We start from the raw sequence: 8,957 nt of genomic DNA, 5'->3' as shown, positions 1-8,957 counted from the left end.
AACAGAAACACTAACTACGCTCTCTACAGCAACCAACACGACTAAAAGACATTTCTGCTAACTCTACATCCCATTGCTAGACACTAACTGTTAAACCGGACAATGTCGCACCATGACAGTGATTGTAACCCATCCCCAGTGGTCTCTCTGGATTCCTCTGTTAGCCGAGATGACATTAGTTTGGATGCTGTAAACGTAGTAGGCACAACTATTGTCGTCAACACTGATATACATTCTACACCAAAAGACGCAAACAAAAGAAGCTACTACATAAAACAGCACAAACCTGACCCCTCTACACTCAATAAAGCTAGGAAGACTCTGCCGCTATCCCCTAACAAATTAAATAACCAAAAGAAAACAGGCAATAATTCAAACCCCCCAAGACAAACCAATACCCACAAAAACAAAAACAAACATACATACATGAGGACCTTTGACAACTCAGTGGATGCCTTAGCATCCATACTAGAAATTAACCCAAAAGAACTCATGCTCTATGACGAAGACAACCCAGGGATTAATATCAGGCGAGAGAACATACCTCAACTTATACAAAACATGGACCTCGACTCCCCTGGACTAGCAGAAGCCCCCACAACAGGGAAGAACTCGCACCTAATGCCTCCCTCCCCCCCTCCCTCACCCACTAAATTTACAGTGGTTGAAGGAAAAAGGAAGCGGAAATCACAAAGTGCCGAGACCACTCCTGAGGCTAAAAGACAACCACTCCCTTACAGTAAAAAATCCCCAACTAAACTACCTGAAATAAAACTACCAAACGCTAATATTGCGCGTACCCTGAGCCAATCTACGGACAAACACAAACCACCCTCCATCTACCTACATGACATAGATAACATCCAACCATTAATTGACATACTACGTAACGTTGGGGAACACCCAAACAACTTCCTAATTAGTAATGCAGGAAGGGATGTCACCAGGATAAACTGTGCCGATACTCCCTCATACCAGAGAATCCTAGCCTACCTGGAATCCATGGGTATGAACATGTACACCCATCAACCAGCCAGCGACAAAGGATATAGGATAGTAATTAGAGGACTTCACTACTCAACCCCCCATGCTAATATTAAAGAAGAACTAATAAACCTTAACTTTCTTCCCAGATCAATAAATACCTTCCGTAACAGGGTTACAAAACAACCCATGAATCTATTCGAGGTTGAACTGGCCCCCACTAACGGCAGGAACAACGAAGATATTCTCACAATTAGGTCTCTTGGAAACCAGCAAATCATTGTTGAGCAAAAACTCAGGAGGAACGGCCCGGTGCAGTGCCACCGGTGCCAGGGTTTTGGACACAGCAAAAACTACTGTAGGCGCCCGTTCAAATGTGTCAAGTGTGCTGGACTACACCCCACCACGCAATGCACATTTGCTAAAACCAGTGCACCTGTATGCGCAAACTGCAGGGAAATGCACCCTGCTAGCTATAGAGGATGCAAAGTCTACAAAAAAGAGCTTAATAATTTTAACATCAAAAAATTACAGAATAACAACAAAGGAAGAAATGTGTTAAACGCACCAAACTCGTCCCCCCGCAATCCACTAAACCCAATGACAAGGAACTCATCTCCTGGAAGACCTGGATTAACCACCTCTAACAGCCATAACAATAATAACCTGGCACAACAACGTCCACAACCTGCAAGAAGAAATGTAACAAAAAACAGCAACACACCAGACGGATCCCGAACTGATATGCATAACACACAGGGCAAGTCTAACAATAATAAGCATAATAGTCCTCATAACCAAACAAATAAACCAACATTCAGTCAGGTACTTAGGAACAAGAATCCATTTAACCAAAAAATGTACCCAAAAAGGTTAGGTCCCAACCCGGCTGAAAACCACCTAAACAACTTTAGGGAAAAACTCAGAATCGAACAACAAAGTAAGGCACCTATCCCCATCCCCACACAAAATGAAGCCTACACAAACCATCACAGTCTGAGTAAGGCTCAAACTGAACAATCCCCTAAAATGGACATAATACTTGAGGCAGTACAAGTAACTGCCAACTCAATGGCGGAAATGGGGAAAAAAACGGACGCCCTCATCTCCTGTCTTTTAATGCTTCTAACTCCAGGAGTTAAGACCAGCAACATCGACAATGACACTAACAATGCCTAGACCCAATACCCCTAACCACACAGGCACCATTAGTAATCTAAAAATTGCTACCTGGAACGCCTGTGGAATTCGTAACAAGCTACTAGAATTAGAGGCCTATATTAATCAAAGAAATATAGATATAATGCAAATCATAGAGACGCGACTAATAGCTAATGATACCAATAACAGTACTAATGAATTTAGTATCCCAGGGTATACTCTCTATAGCACTCCTCACCCCTCGGGGAATAGGAAAGGTGGAGTTGCCACCTACATCAGAAACACTATCAAGCACATAGCTTTACGGTCAATCTCAATCGACTGTATACAAATAGCTCCCATCGCTATTCACATGAGCAACGAGATCATCGTAATCTCACCAATATACTGCCCCCCAAGCTATATTTGGAGCACCGCACACTTTGATAAACTTTTCAAATATATGCAAAGTCTAAATCGAGGCACAAAATATATGCTCATTGGAGACTGGAATGCAAAACATTCCTGGTGGGGATGTCCCAAAGCCTGCAAAAGGGGAAAACCCCTCCTTGAAGCAATTCACCAACACAAAAGCCTACAAGTTCTGGCTACTGGGGGTGCCACACACTACCCATTCGACAACAGGAAAAAGCCCTCAGCCATAGACTTTGCTGTGTATGCTGGCATACACTGCAACAAAATAAATATCACATCATCAGCTGAGCTGAGTTCGGATCACCTGCCAATCTTAGTAGATCTCTCATTCAACGGCCCCATTGAAACAGTGGGAGCTCCTAAACGCCTCCTCCCAGGTTCAGCCAACATTAAGACCTTTTGCGATATCCTAAATCAAAATATAGCACTTAATATCAAACTCGACACACCAGCCGAAATCGATAAGGCAGTTGAACAACTCAACAATTGGATATATCAGGCAGCTAGGGAAGCAACGCCACAACAAAACCCATTCAAAGCTACTAAACTTAAAAATACGCAAATATACTTGGACGACAAGACGAAAAAACTACTCAGGGACAAAAAACTCCTCAAAAGATCACTAAACAAACACCCAAACCCAGTAACCAAAGACAAAGTCAAGACCATAACTAAACTGCTCAAAGCAAGCTTACAAGCATTGAAAACCAAAACAACGAATAAAATCTTCCAAAAAATAGACCCCCAGGACAGATACAGAATGCAGAAGCTATGGCGAATCACAAAAAACTACAAAAGACACTCTGAGCCGAACTGGCCACTTAAGATCACCCAAAACAACCAAATCTACTGGACTAGAAACACTGAAGAAAAAGTAAAAGCCCTTGCGGAGCACCTAGAGGAGAGATTCTCCCCCAAAATACTCAACACAGGAGCCTTCAGGAGATCAGTCACAGATGAGAAGGAGCAATTAATTAGGCACAAAAAACTCATAGAAACCCCCATGTGGATGCAAAGACAACTTAACCCAAAAGAAAATGATGTCTCCTTCATACCGTTCCTCCCAGTTACCCCTGGAGAAGTACTCACACAAATCAAATCCCTGCACAACAATAAATCCCCTGGAGAAGACCAGATCAGCAACAAAATAATAAAGGTCCTTCCCTTCAAAGCCATTATTACACTTACAAACATCTTCAATGCCATCCTAAGAACTGGTCACTTCCCAACTGCATGGAAACATGCCGCTATAACCATGATTAGAAAACCTAGAAAATGTGTCCATGATCCAGCCTCATACAGACCCATTAGCCTGTTGTCTGGTTTCTCTAAAATGTTTGAGGCCCTGCTGATGAAGCGAATGTTCCGCTGCAAAGGCTTTGCCAAAGCCTTCCCCACACATCAGTTTGGGTTTAGAAAGGACCACAACACAGAACAACAACTAGCCAGGTCTACCCAGCACATCCTCAAAGCATATGAGGAAAAGAAATACTGCTCAGCGGTATTTATTGATGTCAGTGAAGCATTCGATCGAGTCTGGCATGAAGGGCTACTTATGAAACTCATTAAACTTCTTCCGTATAGGATCTACAGAGTACTAGAAAGTTATCTGACTGACAGAACCTTCAGCGTCAACGGGCCAAATGGAGTCAACTCCACCCTTGGGAAGATCCGGGCAGGTGTCCCCCAAGGTAGTGTACTTGGCCCCATCCTGTACAACATATATACGTCTGACATCCCCCTCCCAAACTACCTAGGGAACTTCTCAAGCAATTGCAATGACTTAGCTGACGTTTTCCTATCCACTTATGCTGACGATACCATTGTCCTGTGTGCCAAAAAGAATGCCAGAGAAGCAGTTAATACTAATGAACGATACCTAACATACCTAAAGGACTGGGCCACAAAATGGTGCATCAGCCTGAACCCCTCTAAAACTACACACGTCTTATATACCAAACGCACACTAGCAAACGGAATATCCAACCTCTCACCATTGTTGGGAAACACACGAGTTAAAAATAGCCACCAACAAAAGTACTTAGGGATCATTTTAGACAGGGGACTAAACCTCTGTGCCAATACCAAAGAGCTTATTGGCAAGGTTAGGGTCACAAAAAATAAACTTGATTGGATCATAGGGAAAAACAGCACTCTTACTAAAGAAAATAAAATCATAGTAGCTAAGCAGCTAATTGCGCCACTCTGGCAATATGCGCTTCCGGTATGGGGAGCGTTAACTTCGAACACCCAATTCACAAGAGTGGAACATGTTCAAAACATACTCCACAGGAAAATAGTTAAAGCCGGTAGATATGTCAGAAATGTAGACATCAGAGATAAATATAACATAGAGTCCATAAAAGAAACCTACAACAAAGCCAGTGAAAGGCTCGCACAAGCCTTATCTGTTCATCCTAACCCAGAAGCTAGAAGCATCCTAATAAAACCCTACGTACCCGAGAGAATGGAAAGACCTAGGCTTAAGGAACAGCTAGACAAACACACAATCCCAACTCGGGACAAACTACTAAAAGATAACCCCAGAGCTGCTAAAACTGAGAACCTAGAACCCTACCCATCAACATTAGTCCTACTAGAGCAAAGAGAGAAAATCCGAGCTCATCGTAAAGCTAAACAAGACGAAGACGATAAATGGGAGAAAAAGAAAAAAAGGGAATACGAAAGAGCCAAAAGGAGTGGTTATGAGGTTGAAAGACCTAGCATTGATTACATTAACGACATCGCCAGAGCCCTGAGAAAAGGACACAGAACCAGGGTACAAACTGCAGAACTCTTAAAATATCAGCCGGAATACATTCAGAGAATGGTTATGACGCCTCTACAACCGCACGAACTCCCACCACCCACCCAAGACCAACTCCTGGACTTAAATCTAATAGCAGCACAGGGCAGACTCATGGAGATGATACAACAAGAAGATCCACCCAAATCTCCTGAATCTAGCAGGAAACCAGAACACCTCCCATCTTTCAGCAAATGGACACTGAGTGAACAGGAACGGAAACAAAAGGAAAAGGAAAGAGGGTACACTGGAACCTATCTAGAAGATCTAATGAGAGTTAGAGCCAGGAACAACCCCAGCAAACCAAACTTTATTGACCTCACCTCGGACACCTCAGACTGATCCAAACCGACCTCCCCTACGCACACAAATCACACCTACTAAGTTACAATATGCAAACAAATCGGGAATAACCCCGCAAGCAATATGCGAAAAAAAAAACTCTGCTCGGGCCAAGCTGCCAAGTTAAACAACTCCCACCAAATGCCTGTGCGATACCTGCCATATGGCCGAACCAAAGCCAAGATGCTAACACTGATGCTGAAAATTAAAAATAATAAACATCAGACCCCCACACCTATCCCATACTCACCCAGTCCCTCCCCCATATAACTTGCAAAGCACTTATACATTCCTTAACTCAACAGATCAACCATCACCACTGCAAATACGACCAGTTAATCTACAAGCCTCCACTGGATTGCTACCTATGCCAACCTGCTCTGAAAGGCTCCTTACCTACCTACTGGACGCTGCCGTGCATTCCAACTGCTCCACTGGACTGGGATAGGCATCTTTTACATGCAGATACAAGGACGTACGCTGATGGCTGCATACCTAAAACGGCAGAGACATGTAAAGCAGCCGCCTTGCACCATGTGATACGCAGACCAATCCCCACTCAGCCCTATCTGCCACGAGCTGCCAACTGCGTATGCGATCGCGCAGCTCGCATGGCCACCGAGCAACAACAACTGACATGGGTCACCAACTGCGTAGCGCCTGCGTGACCCATACTGCAACTGAGTCAGCGCACCTGATGAGATGACAAGCGACCACCTGGAGCTTTAGCCAAAACCCCCACCCCTATGCTACATACAATAATGAATAAACCTAAAGCCTACGACAAAGTACTGCGAAATCAGGATTAGCAAACCTGCCTGTGGACTGCCCCAGACCTGCTGCTGCCCAGCGGATCTATGCAAGCTCCATACACACTGCCAACCCTGATGCAACAACACAACAGTAGACCAAAAGGCCTAATATTATGCTGCAATGCTACAGGTGTGCCTCACCATCTCGGGCCGCCAGCAGCGTATGCGAACGAGTGGCTCGAGCCTGCAGCAAAATGCAAGCCAGCACACAGCTAGCTCAGAAGACTAAACTCGGACTTAGCGGATGCGAGCCACTAACCGCGTAGCGACCTTGTGGCTTGCCCTCCATAGAGCCTGCATGTCTGTACCCACGATGCCTTCAGCCACTTGGTTGATCATTGGAAAGCAGGGCTACCAAACATGCCCCGGGAACTACACTAGACCTGATGCTGGATCAACAGTTCTATACAAGCCCTGTGGACTCTGGAAACCCTGCTGCAACAGTACAACAGCAAGCTGAAGACGAGATGCAAATCACAACCATCTGTAGCCCCTAACTGCGTAGCAAACTTGGGGCTACCATTACTAACGCCTCCTGAAATAAGGAACTGGCCCACCAACAAGGAGATGCTCCCCTAGAAGTCTTCGCAACCTGCCTAAAGGACGAGGCGCTGAGATACTAGCTAAAAATAACTAACCCTATATTATAGCTAATTGCAAATGCAAAACCTTAAGCCTACCCCCAAACTAAACCTAAACACCAAGCAATACTATTGCAAAGTATGGAGCGCCACATCTTGCTTACCGGCAACTTGAACCTCCATGCTCAACATCAGTATCCTATCCTTCCCCACCCCCCATACCCCAACTAGTCCGACTAAAAAGAATCAGCTGAAAAAGCAACACTAAAATCCATATAAACTGCCCTCCAAGGTAAACTAAAATTCATAAATCCCATACCCACCAAGAACCAATCGATACAAACACACGCACACACACACAAACCCACAACTGACTGTTCATGCTACAACGAATACAAAATTACACCGCTACACTCAACCAACCTACCAATAAGAGAATAAGACTACAACAACAGTAATACTTGAATTAACTAAACAACAATACCTAAAATGATAACGACCAAAACAGTCAAGACTATAGTTACCTAAACATACGCAACTAAACAGTAAACAATGACTAATAGTCAACTAACAACCTGAAGCATAAAACATACAACTTAAAAACTAAATCAATAATTTAAAAACCTAAGACTCTGCACATAACTCCTAAAAATAACTCTTGCCTTGCTAACAGCTGCGATAACCACAAAATCTCAACCTAAACTGGACCAGCTCCACCTTGGGGAAGCTGGAGAGTTATAAATTGTTCGTTGGCAATTTTAAACCTCCAGCCCCCGAGGCACTGTAGCAACTCACCCCTCGCATCGTAGCAAACTCACTCCTTAAAGACCAAGTTATAAAAACAGTACTAAATTTTACTCAACATACACACCCAAACCGTTAACAAGATTCAAATCAACAACCAATCAAAACAGAAACAAAACATAAACTTAAAGTTAAAATTTAAACTAAATCGCTAAACTCATAACCATAAACGTAACTCTTGCCCTGCATATTGCTACGATAACTAAAAATAAACAACTATCTCGGACTAGCTCCCTCTTGGGGAAGCACGGAGAGCTCAGGTTGTTCGTTGGCAACCTTGAGCCTCTTTGCCCCTGAGGCTCCATAAACCCACCCCTCCCCCACCCCCCACCCACACCCACAATACATCTTAAAGAGTAAGCTGCAAAAGCAATGTCTCCATGATTAAATGTACCCTCTAGTCTAAGTGAACTCGGCATTAAAAAGCCAACATGTAAACATAGAGGGAACAGCGCTGTAAGCTGAGCTTAACAAATGTTAAGCTTAACTTACAGCGCTGTACCCCTCTCCCAAAATCTCACCAATACTAACGTCCCAGACTACCACACTCTATGGCCCATTATTGTATAAGGCTCTTGTACCCGACCTAAAGCTGTACATGTAAATCCCATTATTTTACGCAACAGAATAAATAAGCTGCCCTCTCACTTTTGAAGGCATAGCTAGATTTGAGTTGGCACATACGCTACTCCAAACAAAAAAACAAAGTGCTCCGTGAATTTTATTTCAATGTCGTTTCAAAGTTAAATCAATGTCATGTCAAAGTGAAGTCAAAGTTAATAAATTGTAATATGCCATAACACAAAGTGAATATGTGCTAAAATGCTTAGTTAACATACTTAACTAGCCAAATTATGCTACTACGGTCGCTATCGAATCATTATTGAATAATCCTGTGCGGAACTGCAGAAGTCAAAGTATTGCTATTCAATGTCTGGAAGAAAATCTTAAACCAAGCTTTTAATAAGCATTAAACAGTCAACGCATATAAAACGATCAATAAATAAAACAATAAACTTTTAATTTTAACTTTTATCTAACATAAGTCAACAA

The 8,957-nt window shown here is 43.2% G+C and overlaps 1 long non-coding RNA gene across 1 annotated transcript; it reads left to right on the top strand.

Annotated features, from left to right (window-relative positions):
* The first annotated feature begins 2,604 nt into the window (after positions 1 to 2,604).
* Positions 2,605 to 7,198, top strand: LOC138929528 (uncharacterized). Its single transcript, XR_011445796.1, has 2 exons — positions 2,605 to 4,072; positions 4,144 to 7,198. It is a non-coding gene; the product is annotated as an uncharacterized lncRNA (long non-coding RNA).
* Positions 7,199 to 8,957: the final 1,759 nt, after the last annotated feature.

Source organism: Drosophila kikkawai, unplaced genomic scaffold (genome assembly GCF_030179895.1).
Source record: "Drosophila kikkawai strain 14028-0561.14 unplaced genomic scaffold, DkikHiC1v2 scaffold_280, whole genome shotgun sequence".
Lineage (NCBI taxonomy): Eukaryota > Metazoa > Arthropoda > Insecta > Diptera > Drosophilidae > Drosophila > Drosophila kikkawai.
This window is presented reverse-complemented; position numbering and strand designations above follow the sequence as displayed.